This window comes from Plectrocnemia conspersa, unplaced genomic scaffold (genome assembly GCF_051122295.1).
Source record: "Plectrocnemia conspersa isolate PC_06_02 unplaced genomic scaffold, ASM5112229v1 ptg000005l, whole genome shotgun sequence".
NCBI classification, from domain to species: Eukaryota; Metazoa; Arthropoda; class Insecta; order Trichoptera; family Polycentropodidae; genus Plectrocnemia; species Plectrocnemia conspersa.
The window spans coordinates 1,650,565-1,674,731 of record NW_028277169.1 but is presented as its reverse complement, the minus strand read 5'-3'; the positions used below and the strand labels follow the sequence as shown (position 1 = coordinate 1,674,731).

Genomic DNA, 24,167 nt, shown 5'->3' with positions numbered 1-24,167 from the left:
CTGCTTATTATCAACACATTTTTCGTCGAAGGTAGATGTGAAAGAACTGGATCAATTCGAAGTATAAAGCTGCTTTTTGTCGGTCGTTTCGGTCGATTCGGTGCAACTCTGCTTGGTGCGAATTTGACTGAACTCTCGCTTATTCCAAATCTGAAACAAAGTGGTAATTCGGGATAAATCTACTGAATGCATTTGATAAATAGTACATCTAGATCATTTTGGATTTAAATAATATATTTGTTAGTAGCGTTTCGTCTACAATCTTTTGAACAAAACTTTAATACATTTTCATTTGCTTATTTATTGTTTAATTTATCATTTTTTTATTTATAAATAGAGAAAAGTATTAAACCGTTGGAGTTAGATAAAAGTTAAATATATTTGACAAGCAAATAATCACCTATGTACAGAATTTTCGCTATGTGGAATAATCGTGTGTGCAATAATAAGGTCATCAATTTATTAAGCATATATAATATTGCTGAACAATAATTTAAATGGGCAATATAATACTTCTATATATTTTTTTTTTATATATACTTTACATATTTCTCATCCTAGATAATATACATATTTTTATACTATTTTTTTAATTATATTATTACAATTTAAAAAAACACAATTACTCTTAAACTATTTTTATAATAGTGCTACATATAGCTTGTGTTTGTATTTTATTATCTCGTCTGCAAAAAATATTTATTTTAATTTTAGATAAAGGTATAATAGTAGTAGCAATCTTTAAATTATCATGTATTTTTCATTCGGAGAGTGGTTTGCTTATTAAATAATATAATTTAGTTTATAGTATTTCCTATGTTTCTTCAAATATATTCAATTAACAAATTATTTTTTTAATGTATTCTAGATATACCCGAGTGACTAGTGCCACTCCAGAATTCATTGTCTCTTATGTACATTTATTTTGATTCGAAATATAAGACATCGGCGGTATCTACTACGACCTAAATTCGTAGAATTCACTCGTTTTAACGATTATGAAAGTATATAATGATTAACGAAAATAATCATTAAAAATCGAAAAATATTTTGTAATTAAATAATATTTTACATATCGACAATTCACTGATTTTTTGTACAAATTGGTTAAATAAACTAATATTATAAAAATCAGAGGAATACACAACTGTTATTTTTTCAATAAAAGCAAAGTAGTCATGCTTTATACTGCGCTTAATTCCGTGAAATGGCAATAAGTTAAAGCATAAAGATTTTTACGCAATTAGCTAATAAATATACGGACATAAAAACGGTTTATAAGCACTAGCAAAAACACGAGAACAAAGGGCACAGTCAGTGCGAAATACAGTAAGCGTTGCTTTTATTCACCTAAATTCAATGGAAATTAAATTTCTGAAGTAGCTATAAAATAACACAATTAAATATATTAAAAATGATTTACAACGTCCGATAACGGTTGAGTTAAAATAAAAGATAACTGTCGCCTCAAAATATTTTTTCAATATAAGGATAGTTGTTTTTCTGCGCATATTTTTGTTATTGGTTCTCAACGGGGTCGGTACCGCCCCCCAGTGGCTGCTGAAGTGATCTAGGTGGGCGTTTTTGGCACAAGACATATTAAGGGGGCGCTGAAGACCAGCTGCCGCCCCCGTTGAACAATACTTGCAAGTTTTATACTAAAAATAATCGAACGCATGCTTGAATTATAATTGTATATTTTTAATATTAAATAGTAAGTATTGTTACGTATATTCAATTTTATATACAAGTTTCTATAATAGAAGTCATACATTTTTAGATTATGCAAGTCCTTACAATATTAACGCACGTGCAGGGGACCGATCTATTAATGTTTTGGCAGGTTAATTGAGCGTTACTATAAATACACAAGAAGCTTTTTTATTAATACCAGATTGTTTCGGAGTTTCTTCAGAGCAAGTGTTTACTTAAAATTCAGTGTGATTCCTACAAATCATATTCAAAGGATAACTCAAGTAGTGATCTACTCATTAAATTAAAAATACATTATTATTGAAGGATCGTCTTGATGCAGATCCATTCATAGTCAAAATTATAACTAGAGATTAAAATTGGATGTATGGCTATGATCTTGAGATGAAAATGCAGGGTTCTCAATGGGAAACGAGGACTCTCCTCGCCCTAAGAAGGCACGTCAGTAAAAGTCGAACGTCATGGTCATGCTAATTATTTTTTTCGAAAGTGAGAGCATAGTGCGATCAGAGTTCTCCAAATATTACAAGTGCGTACTACAATGTTTGTGAGACGATATACGGAGAATAAGACCAGAAAAATGTACCAATGGCTTTCTTTTTTCATCACGACAAATCGCCGTGCCACACCTCGCTTCTGATCCGCGAATTTTTGGTCAAAAAAATGGTTCCTGTCTGTCCACATCCACTTTACTTTCCTGATTTAGCACCATGCGACTTCTGGCTCTTCCCAAATATAAAAACCGTATTAAAAAAAAACATTTTGCCACTATTCTCGACATTGAGAGGGCCACGATGAAGCAACTAAAAGCTCTTCAGAAAGAAGCTTTCCAATCATGAAATCAACGTTGGGTTAAGCTCATCGCTAACCAAGGTTGTTAACGTTGAAGGAGATTTATTCAAATTTGATATAAGCTTGATACTTTGTAATAAAATTATTCGCCGTACTTTTTAATCACACCTCATATGTTGATTTACAACCAGCATTTGTCCTTAACATAATCATTCTTGATTGGATCGTAAGACCTTCCTTATGCCTACAGATAGCATAATTATATTTGCAGGAAGATTTGATTGAATTGTAAGCAAACAAAGAATTTAAATTTAAATTAAAAAAAAAGTAGCAATAATTTTGGTTTCAAAGGTAAATTCCAATATTATATCCAGCCTTAAGGGCAGCAGCGAAAAAGTTTGTATTGCATTCCTATTATCATATTTAGCAGAAAGGGAATTTAATCTGGTCAACAATCTATTAACAAAAAAAGAAACAGATTATAAATAGCGGAACACAGCGATTTATTATTGTTGATGACAAAAATAGCACGAAATATCAAAAAATTAGTGTCAACACACTAAGCTCAGCTTTCTCACTAATAACATTATATACACATCCATTTTTTAATTATTAAATACTTTTTGATCATACTTTGTGCAATGCATTAATATTGCTAATATTTTTTATCAAAATATTCCACTAAAATGTGTATTTCGCCCAAGGAAGGCGATATCAAATCACCCTTTGAAAAAGTGGGCTCTGACCCAAATTAGTTTGGAAATCTATGGTTTATATGGTGCTAATATGATCTGGTGGAATGCAAGTCTGTTTATCTTGAGTCGTCCACAACTCAAATCGACATATTTGCGTATCCAGATATAAAAATAACGCTCGATTGAAACGAAAATAGGACGAAACGCGATAGTATTCGATTTGACCGAGAAGAAAGTTTTAGCAACCCCGGCGGCGAAAATTCGGTTCGATGATTTTCCGGACAGAATAATACCGGACACAAATTTTGCGGACAGATTTTTACGGACAGAAACTTTCCAGATAAAAAATTTTTTTATTAAAAAAAAAATTAAGGATTGCTGAATTTTTAACTACCGAGTTAAATGTAGCAATCAACTTAAATAAAATCCAATGAATCATTATGCAGAAAATGACAATCTCGAGCTCATTTTAATTACTTTGTGCCATGATTGAAATCGTCATTTTTGTCTAAATCCGTTCAAAAGAATCTTAATAAAACATAATAATAGTGACATGTAATCAAACAACTTTTTCCTATTGTCTTGCCTGAATGATCTATTTCCATTACTACATAATTTTACGTTACTTTAACGAAATTATTTTTTTATTATTTAAAGTAAAATATCACAAATGTAGAATTAAAATAATAATAATTTCGTCGGATTATGATGTATTTCAATATATCAAAGAAAATGTGAAATTAATATGCAACAAATTACTACACCAGTAACAAAAATTTAAGCATTAGTTCTTAAAACTTATGATATTTAACTTGAAATAATATAATAATCTGCAAAAAAATTTTTTAACTCAGAAACCCATTTTTTTTAAACTGTAAAAATGTTTTTATCGCGAGTGGAACTGGCCCTTTCAAAGATGATATATAATACGTTAACCCTTCTGTGCAATTATAGATAGATGAGTGATTCTGTTGATGAACCCAACAATCCCTTTAGCTATCCAGTATTATTATCCCTATATTCAGGCCTTCCGAGAGGGAGGGGAGACGGGACAAATTCCCGAGGCCCGTTCTCCTTGAAGGGACCGACTGTAAAAATTCATAGCAAGAATATATTAAAAAAAGTAAAATTAAATAAACTACTTGTTTGAAATGATACATACAAGAAATAAAACGAGCGGAACATTGCCTTCAAAAGCACACACTTTCACAATAAATATTATTATTCAAAGGGACAGATTGTAGTTGTTTGACGCGGCTCCTTTTGTGTTAAAATTTGTTTGCAAATTATTGGTGAACGTTTAAAAATATATTAGACATGAGATGAAATATACAAGAAATGTAAATTAGTAGCAGTAAATTTAGGTATTCGATCTGAATTTTCAGGAAGAAGCAAAGAAGTACCAAAAATGAACAACAGCACCAGCAGAATTACATAAATTTAATGTTTTTATAGATTGTATTATCGGTAATTTGACAACTGGATTAATGTAGCAAAATAATAAATAATATATTCAGTTTCATGTGGTTATTCCTTACAAAAATATAGAAAAAACAGTCTCGAATCAATACAGAAAATATTTTTTTAAATGTCATTTCAGTATAATTATATTAAAATACATTTTCATCAATAGATATATATTTTTACTAGTGAAAATATAAATTCCCTGGCAGGTGCCAGTAAAATTATATGATTTCAACACATAATTTTACTGATACCTGCCATGCCATTTAATTTAATACTATGTATATTATTGAAATAAAAATATTAAAAAAAGTTTTGATTCTAAACCAGAAATTCGCAGGTTAACCCTAAAAGAAAATCTAAAAATCTATTCTGTAAATATATTTTAAAATATGTCATTTCAGTAAAATTATATTAAAATACATTTTCACCAATAGATACATCTGTTCTATAATGTCTATAAAAATAAATGTGCTGGTAAAACCTAAACATATCCTAATGAAAGTTCTAAAACTATTTATAGTTTGTCTGCAATTCGATTTTAAACTATGTTAAAGCTATTCTTATCGGTATTTCTACGGACTTCCGATACGAGAGCATTAGTTAACACATTGAATACTGGGCATTATTCCTAAAAATGGAGCCGTGCGGCGGGGATTATTTGCGAAAATTAGGATACAAACTTATTTTTTTTAAAACATCGTAACTCTTTAATTAGTCAACGTTTTAACGTCAAATTTTAAAAACAGATTTATGATGATCGTTTTATGTATTCGCAATGATAAAATCAGTAAACGTCAAACTGTGGATCGCGTACCAATAAAATAAAATATAATTTTTAGTTTAGAATAACCAAATATATATTTTTTTGAATAAAAACAATAAAGATAATAATAAAATACTGTTGTATATAATAAAAACTGAAAATATCTAATTTTGTGACCTATACAAGCAATTCAAAATTTTTAACACTTGACGGTCAAGTAACGCTGCGATATTTGCACGACACCCAACTGTCCAATTTCGAACAAACGTAACGTTTGCCTATGGCTAAATGTAATCTTTTATTGTTTATGTATTATTATTTTATATTTCTGTTATAATTTATGTATTATTTTTTTATATAGTATATTTAAAAATTATCAGTGATTCTAAACATTTTATTGCTTTAATATTATATATTTACCACTTTTTGTATTTTTACCACACGGTACGCAATGTTTTAAAATAATGAAAAACGCGCACTTACTGTATACTTCGCATCCAATAAAGACTCGAACCACCAATGTGCTTGGATAGTTACACAAATTAAAGTCCTAATTTTTGCAAATAATCCCCGCCGCACGCTCCATTTTTAGGAATAATGCCCGGTATTATATGTGTTGGTAATTGAAAACATGTTGAGAACAGTTTATTTAATTTGAACAGATCGGGATCATTTCAGGTCTAAATATTATAAAATATCACATTTGGGATTGATGAATCTGCATTTAAATGCCCACGATACCTCTACATACGTATATATAACAGAAAATAATGATAAATAAAAAACATTATATTTTATATTATAAAAATATGAATTTGATTTACTGTAATTTATTTCTTAGAAAATAGTATCAATAAATAAAGAAGTACGAAATAAATAAGCATTACAAAAATATATTGTAAACCTAACAAAATATAATAATGCAAAAAGTTGTAAAATAAATTAACGCAATTAAAAGTTGAGAATCACTGATTATTTTGTTATAAAGCTTCGGGTTGATAATGTGTACTTAGATATTAGGTCTAGCTCAACATTTCTTTTTTTTTATGCGGTTACCTTTGAATATTTTGGGTTTTTTGTAATTTTGTAGATAAGAATTTCAAGAAACATATCTCTAAAAAAATTACCATCTTTACCTGAATCAAACCGATAAGGTGGGGTTTTTCGTTAACATTTTTATAACAGCGTGCGCTTAGCCTAACGGAAACGTTACATTTGTTCGAAATTGGACGGTTGGGTGTCTTGCGAATATCGCTGCGTAAATCGACCGTTAAGTGTTAAAAATTATTTAAATATATTTATATATTATTGATACGTGATTCGCAATTTGGTATTGAGTGATTTCACTATTTCTAATAAATAATATGTGAGATAATTCCATAGAAAAAAATTGTATATATATATGTAAACATACATCTTGAAACGAATTTATTTTACCCGAGTTTTGAGCCTCTGGAATTTAGAATTTCTACTTTTTTGAACTATTTTTAGTTAATATGATATTAGTAACATCTGTAGGTAAATCCCTAAATAAATACGTTACAGTAAATACGCAGTTTACGTGGGTTTTTTTCGTATGAAGTTAAAATGACGAAACGCACAAATTTGTGCACACCGACGCAACGAAAGGTTTCTGAAACGCACAAATTTGTGCACACCGTACGCAATGTATTCAAACCGAATTTCGGGCAGTAAGAGAGCGCAAAAACTATTATCACTCCACAGAAGCCAAAAATTCACGTCAAAATCAATAAAATCATGTTGGCGCCGTCGCAGTGGGAACGCTCGGTAACAATTATGATTGATAGATTGAAATGGTTATATGTTCAAAAAATATTGAAGATGAATGTTTCAGTATTTATATGTAGAGTACGCTCGGGATAAGGATTCCGGTTTGTTATTGTGTGCGTGAACTGTGTGGCTCAAAACAATTTCGCTCAGAATATTTAATTTTTTTATTTTAAAAGAAAATATATGTTTATTTAACATTTATACATCTGAGCTAAGCTGTAAATATCAACGGACAATTAAAAATACATTATATAATCGAAGAAACCAGACATTGATGTCATTAATTAAATATTTGCAAAATTCAAAATCTTTCACTAGTCAAAAAAATAATGAAGTCTTTAGCTATTCTTCAAAAGCAAAAAGATATAAAATGGGGAAAGTAATTATTCGCAGATTGTTTAATGGCTCGACGACTCAATTAAATCATTAGAATCCATTGAATAAATTAAAAAATTATCATTGGCGCAACGATAAGAATAATAACTTTTTTAAGCCTTACAGAGAATAGTGTAAAAAAACCAACAACGTACGGATTAATGGAAAAATAATTAAAATATTTTAATCCATGGGTAAGAGAACGAATAACTTACAGTGTATATTTGAAGCATTGATATCAATTAACCCAGATATGCCCAAGAAATTTTGTTTTTTTTAAATTTCATTTATAAATAAAAAAAATAGTGGCACGAGTTTAGTGACCTACCCATGGGACAGTGGCATATCTGGGTTAAACCAATATCAACACAAAATTATTTAAAATAATTCACTAGAGAAGATCGAACTTCTGTGCCACACTGCACTTTAATGACGAATACCAGCGTTGACGAATTAGCGACTGTCCTTAAAAGAGAAAGCGAGACAACGGAGTACACGCTACATCACTTCTCTCTCTCGTATACATGTACACGCACACAATAGCAAACCGGCATCCTTATCCCGAGCGTACAATATGTTACCAGAGTATTTTAATAAGTGTTTAATAAGAAATAAAAATGTACATATATTTAATACTAGAAATACAGAAAATTTTAAGATAGTTAGATATAAGAAAACGAGCACGGCCAGGGGAATTATGTACGGAAGTATGAATTTGTGTAATAATATTCCTAGAACAATTTGCAAAAACTGTAACAGGTTTCCTAAATGGAATAAAAAAACACCTTCGTGCATTAAAAAATAAATTAAAGTCTTTTTTATTTCCTGTTTATGTTATAAATTATACATATGTATGCCAAGTTAAAGTCTGTTTGATGTAAAAATTTCATATTAAGCTAAATAAATTAATGAAATAATAATAATTATAAAAATTAACTTTGGGTGCATACTTGGAAATGACTTTGTCGGTGAAAAACAATGCATAAATTAGAGGGTACAAAGCGTAACATTTATATTTCCATGTTTATAGACGTCAACTAGTTGAAAATGTAATAAAAATAATCAAAAAAACAATAATGGATTTTTGAAATACTCATAAAACGTTTTTCCACGAAGTAAAAATAGTGATTCATTGGTTCTAATTTAAGTAGATTGCTACATTTAACTCCGTAGCTAAAAATCCTAATGTTTATCTAAATTTTAATTTTTAATTAATATTAAAAATATTTTTATGTCCGGAATAATCAGTGTCTGCAAAATTCGTGTCCGGAAACATCAGAGCATCCGAAAAGTCATACTCGAATCGATGCTAATTCTCCACCCGGACGTCGAGATGAGATTTTCTTTCGTCCGGTGTGCACCGAAAATAATCTGATGTTTCTCTCTTGGAATAGTTTTAGCAATAAAATCTAACGATTCGATAGCCAGTGAGTGGATGTACGTAGTTTGTACGTATAAATAAATCGACACACAGTCGCGCGAGCGCTCATATGTCAGCCACAAAGCAAATTTTATTATCCGTCTTCTCGAATTCCAAAATTTCCAATTATCACTCCTGAAACATTGCCAAAAATCCGCGCCCGTACTTTTACTTTGCATAAATTAGGAAACAATTTTAATAGCTATCGTCGCTCACTTAATATTATTTATTTTCTAAATAAATATTTCGCTTTTATTTATAGTAAGATTGACGACGGAAAACCTAAAAGTGGCTGACCTACGTATCATCAATGACATGAGTATGTATTACAATACTAAAAGAAACATATATCCATCAATCTTTATGCCAACTAGGCTTACTTTAATAGCTTATGAAATAAATCAATAAAAGAATAAAGTACACGACAAGACGTTCTATTTTAATTGACCCTGCCGCAGTAGCAGCGTTTTCTATGAGACTAAAAAATGAATCACTTTTCTCACAAATATCAGCTGAGTGTTGTCAGCATGAAATCATCCATAGATGACTCTTGATCGCTTAACGAGTTCAATGATTAAGTCAAAGCGTCACTCTGCTCTGGAATTATTTAATCGTATTTTTTCACACATCTTCATAATTGTGAAAATGTGTCCATAAAAGCTTCAGAACTCACGAGATTGTTTAATATTCATATGTAGGATCATCTATATATAATATTTTATTTATTCATATTTTTATAGATGTCAATATAAATATATTTGCGCAGAAATTTTCGTTTACCATTCTTAATAAATAAATAAAATAAAATTTAGGTAAAATGTGAAACTTATGGTACTCCACTAGTAACTATAAAATATTAAAATAAAGTTGATTATTTTTTTAGTAACAAAATAACTAATACTTTAATAAAATCCAGATAGATATTATTGACTCATTAGTCGATATATACGGATTGATTCGTTAAAGTCGCTCTTCCATTAATAAATCTAAGTTGAATTGGCACAATACTTGTTCCAACTCGGTCACAATTCTGTCAAAAACTAAAGACACGAATAACTCGATCAGAGGCGTTCAAAGAACGAAGAAAGGGGGCGCAAAAATCATCATTATAAAATTTAACTTTAAATATAAGTTTAAACGAATACTACAAATTTTAAATTGAGAAATAAATTAAAGGCAATAATAAACGTAATTTTTATTGTGCTGAAAATAATGTATGTATGGGATGAGGCCATAGCTTCAAGAGGTTCATAAGAAGTCGCATTGTGAAAATGTGACCTCCCAAAAACCGTAACTTCAAAATGGCACTAACATGGTTTAAAATAGTTCAACCTTATAATAATTATATTAACATTGTAGATCAAATTTTTTTAATATCGGGACATTCGTTTTTGCCAAATGATCGTGATTTCAGCTTGATAGAAACGAGAACATTATTATGAATTAATAGGACAATGTAGTCAAAAAAAGTCATTTTCGGTTGAAAGAATGCTGCAAAAGGACTTTATTTCGATCAAAGAGTTAGAAGAATCAATAGCTATAAGAACCAAAAATATCTCTTCACTAAAAATACAATTAATGCGTTTTTTTTAAATACCCCATATAAGATGTTTTATAAAACTTCTTTATATGATGATGTCGACTTCCATATGTTAGACCTTTAACCTTAAAGAGGAAGACCAATAATAAACGAAAGATTTTCCTACTTCCATTCTACTATACCACCAGATCAATAACAGAAGAAAAGTTTAAAGATGTGCAGATTTGCTATATATATATTCCACCAATTTACCATGAATATTAAAAAAAACTTGAAAATCAAAATCCTACTTCTAGAGAATAAAAAAGATATGTTATAATCAAATACTTGAAGCATTGTTAAAAATAATAATTAGCATGGCTTAGTAAAAATTTCCTTTAAATGAAAAAAAAACTTTTTTATTGTGTTAAATCAATTTTAGTAGGTTCGGTTAATTTTTAAAACGGTCAAAGTCATTTAAACATTAACTTTTATGTGTCTTTATAAGCTACACGTAAAATGTATATGTTAAAATAAATTATATATATTAACTAATTGTAAAAGTATGATTGATAGATTAGAATGGTTGAATGTTCAAGAAATATTGAGTATGAATGTTTTAGTATTTATATATAAGTTAGAAAATAATATGTTACCAGAATATTTTAATAAGTATTTAATAAGAAATAAAGATGTACATAAATATAATACTAGAAATAGAGAAAATTTAAAGATAATTAAGTATAAGAAAACGAGTACGGCTAGGGGAATTATGTACGGAGGTTTTGATTTATATAATAGTCTTCCAAGAGAAATCCGAAACAGCAAAAATATAACGGGTTTCATAAATGGAATAAAAAAACACCTTCGTACATATAGAAATAAATTATAATATTAAGACTTTATTATTGTATATTTTTATTTTTCTTTCTGTTATGTATTTTTTATATATTTTTATATATGTTTACTAAATTTGTTAGATGTCAAGATTAGCTATTAAGCTAAATAAATTAATAAAATAAAATAAAATAATAATAAAAACATTGTGTTGCGTAATATAAACATATTTTTTAATCAATTAAAACACAATCGTCAAACACTAAATAGTTTATGATTGATATTTGTGCAATAATTTGCATATGGATGTCAGAGATTTTTTTTTTGATACAATAAGTTTTTTTTATTTATAATTGATATTTATTTAAAAAAATAGTCACGTACACATTAGTTGTATAAATATGTTAACGTACGCGCAAAGTCATTTGTGTCGTCTGCAAAACGGACGTAAAGCTGGACCAGGGTTGGAGTGTAAGAGGGAAGCGGCTGCTTTATGAAGAAAGTAGGAGCAAAAAATATGTGAAGCAACTATTTTTTTCTAATTTATATACAGCTTTATAGTGTGGAACAACATCTTAGAGAAAATAGACAGGATCAACATTTATCAACAGACAATAACAACTGTTTTTATTTCTAATAAAAATTTAAAATTTCAGATTTTTAAAAACATATTTTTAATCTAGCTAAAGCGTTGGAAGTAAACCCTATAGACGAGACTTTTTAAAACAATATAAATAGGAAGCTTTTGCTGAATATGGCGATTTAAATAAAGCTTTTAAGTTTAGTGTACTTTTTCAATTATTTCCTGATTGTTTTACTCATTCATATGTGATATTATTATTATATAAAGACCAGTCTAAGAACGTGCTCACATGCAATACTTCGGATTTATCATTAATTACGTGCAGGTATAACGTCATCCATAACATAAATTAATCAGTACGATTCCTGTTACTCTCCACAAAAGGAACAGCAGCTCGTGCAACTTTAAATAAGAGAGGTGACTTTTAAGTCTTCACTCGGAAAGTGAAACAATAAAACGAACCCATACTTCTAACCAGACTACCAAGAGATCCAGAACAGGACCGTTGAGTAAGACCTACCAGGTAGGAAGGCGTTCCTAATCAGCTACACGAGACAAGGACATAAATGCCAAGACGAGTTCCAGAGGTACAAGGTACCACAACTAAACTTCCAGGACTATAATATAGTATAGTATAGTAGCTGTCAAATTAAAAAATATATAATTCAGTTAATATTAGTCCTAGCGTAAAAATAAAAAATAACACTTTACAGTTCCTGGTGATAAAGATACTGTATTAAAATTTTCTTGAAGTTATAACAAAAGGACATTTGCAATAGGAATATATAAATCTACCTTTTATTATTTAATTACAGAAATTTAAATTTTTGCTTAATATTTAATTCATCAAAAGTTTCATTTTAAAATTCAGTTTATTTTTTTCTTGACGATTTATTTTTATCCACCCAACAACTAACGAAAATTAGAATTTCAGATCAAAATCTCATTTTTTTATATACATACAGCAGTGGCCAACTTAAAGTTTCATATTTCACGAATTCTATTATTAAAATGTATTCTTTCATTAAAACTTGTTCTATTGTATTTTTATGATCAAGTGCATCATTGGTAATAATTTACAAGATATTTTAACTTGTAAAGCCTTCCCAGTTGCACATTAGCCTCGGTTATGTGTCGATCACGATAAATTCTAAAATAAAATTTTAATTCTAGAGATAGCGCAACGAGTGAGGTTTAGTAGTTCTGCTATTCGAAAATTTATTAAAAAATATCGCGAAACATGAATTCAACAGGGGGTGCAAGAGGATTGTCAGAATCGTATGACGTCTGCTCGAGAAGACCGCAGAATAAAGGATGGCATAAAAAATATCGATTCAAAACTGCTACTGAAATACAAACAGAATTACAATCTACTTCAAACTCGAATATTTCGAGATGAATAGTGAATAGACGTTTGATTGAAACTGGATTTAATGCGTGAAACCCAGTTAAAAAACACTATTTACTGTGAAAATGAAAAAGAATCACCTTGAATGGGTAAAAGCTCATCGCCATTGGAACGACGAAGATTGGAGAAAAGTGGCTTTCTCCGACGAATCCTAATTTAATCTGTTTGGAGCAGATGGTAAGCGACTGTACACCGTAGAAAAAGCGAAGGATTTCATCCATTATGATTTAATCGTTTCAACAAGCACTCACCATATGTTCTGGGGGTGCATGACAGCTTATGGATTGGGCTCTGTAATTTCGTCTAGGGCATCATGAATGCAAAAATATATAAATTGCTTGTATAAAACGACTATATTCCAACCCTTGAAGAACTTTACAAACATACTGATGAACCCATTTTGCAAGACGATTCTGCGCCATGCCATCGAGCACGTTCTATGAGTTTTTACATTCAAACTTTCACTAAATTAATCCTCAATCTATAGATTACACAATTCAAAGAGTTAATGAAAATCACATTAAATCATAAAACAACAATAAACAAAAAAACGATAAAAAAATTTAGCCGAGCTAAAAAAACACATCATGGAAGTGTGTAAAGAAAAGATCGATGATAAAATAATTGAAAATCTGTATTTATCGATGCCAGGCAGAATACAAGAATTAAAAATAAAAGTGAAATTACGTAAAAATAATTTTGTTAAGATATTATAAAAGTGTTTTATTTACAAGCTTATCTAATTTTTAAATGTCCTCGATATTGTTTTCTATGAATAGAACAAAAAAAAGGTCACGCGCACGTGTTGAGTTGGAGGCTCGCCATTATGCACTTGCTAGGACGACGAAAATAATACAACTTTCCCAAAATTGACGCAATTATACACTACTAATCTTACAATACCCGTATTTTTACCAGTATTAACGTAAAACGAAACATAGTTATAGTTATCTATTATAAATTCAAAAACGTGTATAAAATAATCAAAATACGTATAAGAACCGCCATGTCAACTTTCAATTGGCCACAACTCTATGTATATAATGAAACATTTATCATTTTTAAACAACATAAAATATTACAAAAATCGTTTATATGCGGAGCAAGAGCCGCGAAAGTAATCTAGATCTAAGTGCTAAAAGAGTCCAAGTGCTGAGCCACCGAAGGGCATAACTCCGCATATAGTAGAAGTATGCAATGTGACAGAAAGTGTGAATGATTCACCGACGCCTTGTGCAACGGTGCAATTATGCGCCAGAAATATGAACGGTCCACACCGAGACTATTTCTGGAACTTGCGTAGCAGCATCTGGCGGCGGTTAGCGGAAAGTCAACCCATCTTTTAGAAAAAAAGTCGTCTCGATCCAGTGAAATAATCGAATCGCCCGCTTCTGGTAAGAATGAGTTCTAAACGCGTCTTTGATTCATTGGAGATTTCTGGCACTTATGCTCTAAACATTGCCAATGACTCACGGGAGCTTTTAAATGGGTTCGGACTTATTGTATCATCTTCGTGGAATGTTTTCGTGTCGAGGTATTATTATGACGGCGGCGACTCATTTATGCTACATATGTTGCGAAGGACGACGATTCGATCACTGATACTCTTCTCTAATAACTATTTCGGAAGCGAAGAATTATTATTTTTGATTAAAATCAATAAACGACCGAATAACAATAAACATGTTAAACTTTCGTACCATACTGTATTGAAGGCTTTTATATTGCCAATGCGAGACCTGGTCTTATAAAAAATAATAATAATAATTCAATGACCTAATTCTCTTCTGATGATACATAGACAAACGATCCGGGACTCAAAATATTACATCTTATTGCTAAAATTGGATTAAATTTGAATATACTCGAATGATATATTCAGTACTTTTTTGTCATAGAATGCAGCGAAATGGCACATTTTTTCGACGGTTTTTCCAAGTTATAAAAGAAAATATTTGGTCGACGACCTGTTAATAAAAATAATATGAACATACACAATTACAGAACACAGAAAAATAACGACGCTTAGTCGATAATAAATTCTAGAGCTTCGAAATTTTTTTTCATTAAAAAAATGTAATGTAAAAAATGTTTTTTGCAAAATAAAGCTGTACGCCTTAGAGAAATCTGAATATTTTTACAAACATGGTAGGAAATGATTAAGCTAAACCAATGCTGAAATTGGCATGCTCTGAAAAATTTAAAATTGGACAACCTAATAATGGAGAAACCGTTGGAAACCACTTGGAATCTCATCATCATATCAAAATGTTTATTAATTTAAAAAATATGTTAAATAATAATATAAAAATAGTCACATACATAAAGATCCTCATATAATAGCAGAAAAAAATAATAAATACTAAATTGAGAGTATAGAAAAGATTGTGAATACAATCAGTTAAATAATTTAGTATAATAATATATAATGATGAAACACTGAATATAAAATTTATTGAATTTAAATTACTATCTTTATAAGAAATTCATAACATCATATATTTATTAAAAAAGGAACCAGTACTGATGAATTAGATGTAAATATAAATTAAGAAGCTAAATTAAATTATTAAGTAAACAATCCACTATCTGAAGGAGAAATACCAGATAATTTTAAGATTAATACCTGTATCTAAAATAAAAAATAATAAAATGATCAAAGAAATGAGACCAATTAACATGTTGCCTTATACATAAAAAGTGAACAATTAAAGGATTTTATTATTTCTCATACATTCCTATGTGAACAATCAGGATTCAGAGAAAAATATTCCAAAAAGACTGCATTACAAGTAGTGATAAATGATTGGTTGTTAGCCAAGGATACGAAAAAAAATCATAAGAGTAGTTTTCATGGATTTCAAAACAATAGACAGAATAATAATGTTGAAAAAATTAGAGAATATCGGTATAAGTAAAATAGTTTTAACATGGTCTTAAACATATTTAAAAGAAAGAAAGCGAAGAGTTAAAATAAATTATGCATATTTCAAAGATAAATTAATATCTCACGGTGTACCACAGGGATCTAAATTGGGACCATTGTTATTTATATTATATATTAATGATATAGTTAATATTGTAAAAAAGTGTAGAATACATCTGTTTGCGGCGACACACAATAATGAATTAAGTATAATATAAATATGGTTAAAAAATAATTTACTTAAAGTAAATAAGAATTAAGCTAAATGTATATTTAATAATTCTAAAAATGTGTTAGAGTACGCTCGGGATAAGGATTCCGGTTTGTTATTGTGTGCGTAAACTGTGTGGCTCAAAACAATTTCGCTCAGAATATTTAATTTTTTTTAATTTAATTTTAAAATATATGTTTATTTAACATACATACATCTGAGCTGAGTTGGAAATTTCAACGGACAATTAAAAATATATTATGTAATCGAAGAAACCAGACATTGATGTCATTAAATAAATATTTGCAAAATTCTAAATCTTTCACTAGTCAAAAAAAAAATGAAGTCTTTAGCTATTCTTCAAAAGCAAAAAGATATAAAATGGGGAAAGAAATTATTCGCAGATTGTTTATTGGCTCGACGACTCTATTAAATCATTAGAATCCATTGAATAAATTAAAAAATTATCATTGGCGCAACGATAAGAATAATAACTTTTTTAAGCCTTACAGAGAATAGTGTAAAAAACCAACAACGTACGGATTAATGGAAAAATAATTAAAATATTTTAATCCACGGGTAAGAGAACGAATAACTTACAGTGTATATTGGAAGCCTTGATTTTAATTAACCCAGATATGCCCAAGAAATTTTGTTCTCTTAAAATTTAATTTATAAATAAAAAAAACAGTGGCACGAGTTTAGTGACCTACGCATGGGACAGTGGGCATATCTGGGTTTTAAACCAATATCAACATAAAATTAATTAAAATAAATCACTAGAGAAGATCGAACTTTTGTGCCACACTGCACTTTAATGACAAATACAGCGTTGACGAATCAGCGACTGTCCTTAAAAGAGAAAGCGAGACAACGAAGTACACGCTATATCGCTTCTCCCTCTCATATACATGTACGCGCACACAATAACAAACCGGCATCCGTATCCCATCGTTATTATCGTACAATATGTTGCCAGAGTATTTTAATAATAGTCCAGTCAAATAAGGGTTTAACCTCGGAATGAAAGATAATAAGCTGAAATTTTGCACAGACCTTTGTTTTGGCGTTCTAAAGATAGGGTGGAAAGTCTCTTAAGATATCGTGTCTGCTAATCAAGATATTAAAGGTCAAAGGTCATAAAAATAGAGTTACCTGCGGAGCCAGAGTTACCTGCACATTCTTCCACAGTTTCATACGAAACATCGAAAATTGCTATCTGCTGAATGAACCCATCTAAAGCATTATAACTTTCAATCTCCATATCTTCAAAAATTATCATCGATAATGCAAAAAGTAATAGCGTATGGCCTCTGATACTTCTTGCAAAAGCGTGACCATCCAACATTTTGTCGACAGAATTCGAAGCATAAATTGTACTGAGAGCTTCCTCGATTCCGCTTCCATTCATTATATACCCTATGCATCCAATAAAATACATAAGCATATGAAAGCTTCCTAGTTTCACAACTACTCTGGACACGTCTGAGTTAGCATCTGAAGCTGCTACGATTTCACGTGCTTTTATGTACAACGGCTGATCAAAAGTTATTAAGCATGTTCTTTGTTCATGTTTCTTGGCAGTGTTTATAGCACACTGTAATGTGGTGTAAATTGTGTCCATATTACTAGCAGGATGATGAATAAAAGTAAGAAATAGATTCCGAGAAGTTAGAAAGTTCTCATTGTTTTTTGTAAGTTGTTCAATAAATCCATTCCACCCTGGCAACGGTGAGATATTTTTCCACTTTCCGTACATCCACAACAAATCAACTACATTAAATATTTGTTCGGTTAGTTCTTCTACATCATTAAAATTTTGAACTTAAATCTCTTGCTCAATCCGGGTACGACATGATTTTCATACACTAGAAGGGGTATATGTGATAGTGCTGCTAACTCATTTGCACTTGGTTTTGTTGTAAATTTCTTTATGCGGTCATCGGATATAACTTCAGATTTTGGAGTTATTATTTTTATCATTCCCATTATATGAACAGTATTATAGCCATCAAGAGTATAAATATTTTTCTGCATTATCCGCTGCATACTGTACTAAGGCACTTGACTCTGATGGTTGATTACGAGGCTGTGGGTGATAAACAGCTGAAATTTAACATTTTACAGTATCACTTTATGAAGCGAAAAAACCTAAACTTGACAAAACATCCAAAAGTCTTTTTGGATGTTTGGCCTATATGTATTTCTTATATGAAGAAATACAGATAGGCCTATTAATAACTGCGAAGAAAAGGACCGTTTTCGTATTGAAGTCATTATAGCTGTGTATTTCGTTTTAAAATGCCCCGTCTTTCCTTTTCTGTTCTTTATAATAACTTCTTGCAGAAAATGTAATAAAGTTTTCGGAATTTCTTCATTAATATTTTACTCGGTCTCAATAACAGAAGACTTGGTCTCAATAACAGAAGACTTGGTCTCAATAACAGAAAACTTGGTCTCAATAACAGAAGATCGAAAGCTTCTCTAATAATCGCCGCAGCAGCTTCCACTACGCGCAAGTGTTCTTCTTCCGAAGTGCCTTTTTTATTTTCATACCAAGCTATGGATAAAATTTAAGCTTGAGCATCGCGAAAAGAAAAAATAGGGAATGATCCAATCTTCGTTGTAATTATAGTATCAGTTAAATATTTTTCTCTTAATTTGGAAATTATCTTCTTATCATCTGGTACATACTCCGTAAGAACATCTCTCAACTCTTTCAATTTTTTCGCACAAATTTCTTGTCGAGCAATATTTCATTCTTAATTCCTAATAACACAATGAAGAAAGTAATAAAATTATGGTTCAAACGACTTGCCGAGACCACTTTTTTCACGATTGCTTACTTTTTCAAAGCTTATACCAAGTTAAGCAGGTAGAAATACTCGCTGGATTCTATAAACGGACGTACGCCTCCCACTCTTCGCGCTATATCTCAAAAACTGTTAATGATACAAAACAAATATTGTAACCAAACTTGTAGAAAATTTTATTGATGCTTTACAAGTTTTGTAAAGCATCTAATGACGTGCGATGCATAAAACGCGAGATATTTGCAAAAAAACAAATTTTGCGACCTTTGACCTTTGATATCTTGATTAGCAGACACGATATTTTATGAGACTTTTCACCCTGTACTTAGAACATCAAAACGAAGGTCTGTGCAAAATTTCAGCTTGTTATCTTTCATTCCGAGATTTAGCCTTTATTTCGCCTTATTTGACTGGACTATAAGTGTTTAATAAGAAATAAAAATATACATAGATTTAATACTAGAAATACAGAAAATTTTAAGATAGTTAGATATAAGAAAACGAGCACGGCCAGGGGAATTATGTACGGAAGTGTGAATTTGTGTAATAATATTCCTAGAACAATCTGCAAAAACTGTAACGGATTTTTTAAATGGAATAAAATAGCACCTTCGTGCATTAAAAAATAAATTATAATATTAAAAAAATCTACAGTAATATTGTTTGAATATACTAAAATTATGAGATGATCTTTAACGTCGCTTATGATAAACAGTTCGTCTTTTCTCGCCTTTAAGTTTTAAACAAGTTTTCAACCTTTATAGAAACTTCTTTCGCTGAAATATATTTTTTTCAGTGAAACTTACATAGTTTTGAAACATAAATGCTTGATCTCTCGTAAACAATAACCACAATTTTAAACATGGATCTTAAAATAATTTTCATAACGTAACAGGATATTTCTCTTGAGAAAGAAAGTAAAACTGAAGTCCGTCAAACATGCTTGAAATTCTATCAATCGATAGACCAAATGATAAAAATATAGTATTTCTGTGGTTTAACAATTTATTATAATCGTTCCCTAGGAAGTAAAAATCCCATTAATAATTTAGTTCGAACTGTATATGTAATATATATATTTCATATGAAAGTATTTGTATAGTTTTACTAAAAAACATTCTATATCAGTCAATTGTGTATAAAATGTGATCTACAACCAATACCAATAAAATGTCTCTTGGCAGCCTCCAAAATTGTATTACCTGCACACAATGCAACTATTTTATTTCGTAAGGAAAATAGTTCATATATTAACATATCACACTGCAAACAGATTTTTTGCCAGATAGTGAGATAATGTACACAAAAATTTGCTAAAAAGTATTGTTCATATGTATGTATATAATATCACTTATACAGCCATGTAGCACAGCCATTTAATAAATTTTAATTATTTTTGAAGATTATTATTAAAAGTTTAGTTTTTTCGACATAATTAAAATAACGTCGAACTATAAAAAGCAATTATAAAATTTATTAATATGAAAATAAAACATAAATATTGAATAACTAACTTGTGTGAACTTGAAGTGTACTATTAAAAAAAACGGTTTTCTTATTTTATAAATGACCGAAAAACCAGTTAATCGGTTTTGGTTTAAACCAGTTTTAGACCCATTATTTGCGATTACTTAGAAGACGACATTCGGCCATAGGTATAAATAACATTAAGCAGATTTCTTACAAGAGTTGGAATTTACGATAAACATTTACCCTAAATACAATTAACTAAATTTATGTTAAGAACTGAATATATATATTTTAATAAAGAAAAGTGGTTATATTATATATAATATATTAATTTACAATGATTAAGTAAAAATTTGTAAAACGTCTGCGATGGACCATTCAAAAGCGGCGGCCGACAGTTTCGCTTATGGCTCGTTTTACTCTCACATAATCGATTCGCTTTTCGCAATCGGACAAGGGCCGCTTCTAAATATGGCGAAAAAATGACCACACCGCCGCCATTATGCGGTCAAATATAGACATGGACGAGTTTGAAAGGTGACCCAGCTAAATCGACGTTGATTGATACTTCTATGCAATAAAAAAAACATCGCACTAAGAAAACTCCATTCAGACTATTCATACTAAATACGGCAACATACAGCTTCCATTCGATAATACGATACGAAAGTCACCCCATATTACTAGCTTTAACACATTACGGTTCGCTATGTTCATTGAACATGTTTTGACACACGGTGAAATTATAAATGTATACATAGCATAGGAAGAAAGTTAAATCTTTATTACGTACATTATTTAAACTGAGAGAAAGATTTCGCTATCACGCAAAAATGCGTCAACGGACCGTAATGTGCTAAGATAAAATAACAAATTAGGATTATATAATAATACATCGTCATAAATTATTTTTGCATTATTACAATTGATATTCCGGCCGAAATCTTTTATTTTTTATTTATTTTGTATTTGATTGAAGATGAATATGAAAATTGGTTGCTGAAATAAGAGAATGTATTAAATTTTACTTCTAACAAGTGCTGTGTATTTAATTTATTACATAAGTGGAATAATACAGAAATTTACAAAATGTATCATATATAATTATTTATTGTATTTTTCGTATCCTCAAAAACTGTTATGTAGCGTGCAAAAACGCATCACTTCTCGAAATCTTTTAATTACTCATTTTATAACTACGGCCCGCGGGCCAAATCCGGCCTGTGAGCTGATAATTAATTAGGAAATAACAAGTGACAGACGCCATTATTTATGTGTTATCGACAAATGTTTCAATTCTTGTCGAGTTCATTTAAAGAAAGTCTATCGTGTATAATACGTATAGAATTGGTCATAGAATGCTACCTTGAGGCACACCCGATATATTCCATATAACTTTATCTACTCTTCTATGATTTTAATTTTAAAATGTCAGGTAGATATTGTATGAAATCAGTTTTTTTAATTTTATATAATAGTCCAGGATGTAATACTTTATGGAAGACTTAAGTTTATTCAAAAACATTGCCGAGCAGTATTTTTTATTTTGCAAGTATTCGTTATTGTAATTTATCAGTCTATATATTTTCTAGATTGTATAGTGATCATTTCTAAATCCAAGTAATACGTTTGGTAAGAGATTATGTTTTTCTATTATCAGATTGTTTATTATTTTTAGTAATATTTTTTTTTATATATTTAAAATAACTGGTAAGATACTTATTGGTATGTAGGAAGTAATCTCACTTAGGTCTTTACCCGGTTACTGTATAATTATTATTTGGGCAACCTTCCATTGGATTTGAAAATAATTTAATCTAATTACTGTGTTGAATAGAATGGTCATTAGTCTAATGACTTTAGCCGGTAATTATCTTAAAACTTTGCTGCTTATTAGGTCATATCCCGGTTCTCTATTATATATTTTACTTGACTTTATGACAATTTTTTTATTTGTTTTTCCATTTGCAATGAATGGTACATTTAAAAAGCCATTATTTTGCTCATTTTCCCCAAGAATTTTCCTTAGAAAAGCGTTTGAACGTATCATATAAATGTTTGCCGAATACTTCGGCTTTTTATTTGTCGTCTCTGACCCATTTTCCAATGTTAAATCTGATCTGATCTGATTTTTTCTGAAGGAAAAATTGTTTATGTTTACTTCTTATATTTTCTTTTCCTTAATAATAGATTTTTAAAACCTTTACTTCTGTATATTTTAAAGAAATCGTTTGATTAATTTAAATGCTGCAGAGATAAATATATGTGATTTTTAATTCACTGATTTTTGGCAACAAAAACAAAATTTCACTTTTTAGAGTGGCAATTTTGCATAAGTGTGTTCTTTAACTTGACTTGGTTGTTCCATAAAATTAGGAGTTTCAATGACTTATTTCATAACACTGTTTGCCGTTTAATATATTCCTATCGCTTCTTTTTGTTTTTTAATTTTTCGCTTTCACTCTTTATCTTTTCCACTTATGATGCATTCTAAGAAAATTAAATTTTCAATATATTATAAGATACAGTTTTTTTATATTTTTTTTATTTAAATACGGACTTTTACTACGTTAGCGATCTAGAATAATTTTAAAAATTTATATCTTTAGTATATTTATTATCTATTTGCGTGCCAAGGAGCGTCAGTATCTCTTGACAGTTCCCACGTGCCGCATGTTTTTTTATATATTGCTTTTTACTTCAAATTGAATTTACAACGGTGTAAATAAATAATTAAAATGTACGGAGAGTAGATAACAAAATGAGTTCAACGACTGAAACGTTTGAAAATGATGACAGATTTTGAGAGTAGTGCTGATTGTAATATGGAATATGAATATGAAGATAGTTTCATTGCTGCTATTCGAAACAAAACCAGAGTTTATAATCTAAAAGCAAAGAATTTGACACAAATACAACTTCCGGTTTGAATCAAGAGTATTTTGATACATATTTATTTTTTTAATTGCCCTGTATAAACACAAAGCAATTTTATTACAATAAATACATGGGAGGTGTAGATGTATCTGACAAAATTCTGTATACCTTGATGATAGAAAAACTCTAAAATATTTTTTTTTCCCCGTATGATCCTAAATCATTTATAAAATAAACGTGGGTAGTAAAACAACATGCAGAATGATTTGATCCATATTAATGAATGGATGAGATTAAACAAATTAACAATTAATGAAAAAAAAAACAAATTATATGATATTTAATGATGATATTAATATTTCTCTTAATGTAAATAACTCTCTAATTACAAAAAGTGATAATATAAGATTCTTAGGTCTGCTGTTGGATAAAGATTTAAATTTTTATAATCATATTGATTATATAATAAAAAAAATTTTACCAATGTCAAAAATTTTATACAGGTTT

General features: G+C 29.6%; 1 long non-coding RNA gene across 1 annotated transcript in view; it reads right to left on the bottom strand.

The window, feature by feature from the left end:
• LOC148234644 (uncharacterized) overlaps nucleotides 1-24,167 on the bottom strand; it is a 51,923-nt gene continuing 27,756 nt past the window's right edge. Inside the window, exon 3 of the long non-coding RNA XR_015809836.1 lies at nucleotides 1-150. This is a non-coding gene — a long non-coding RNA (uncharacterized LOC148234644). The remainder of the gene's footprint in view (nucleotides 151-24,167) is intronic.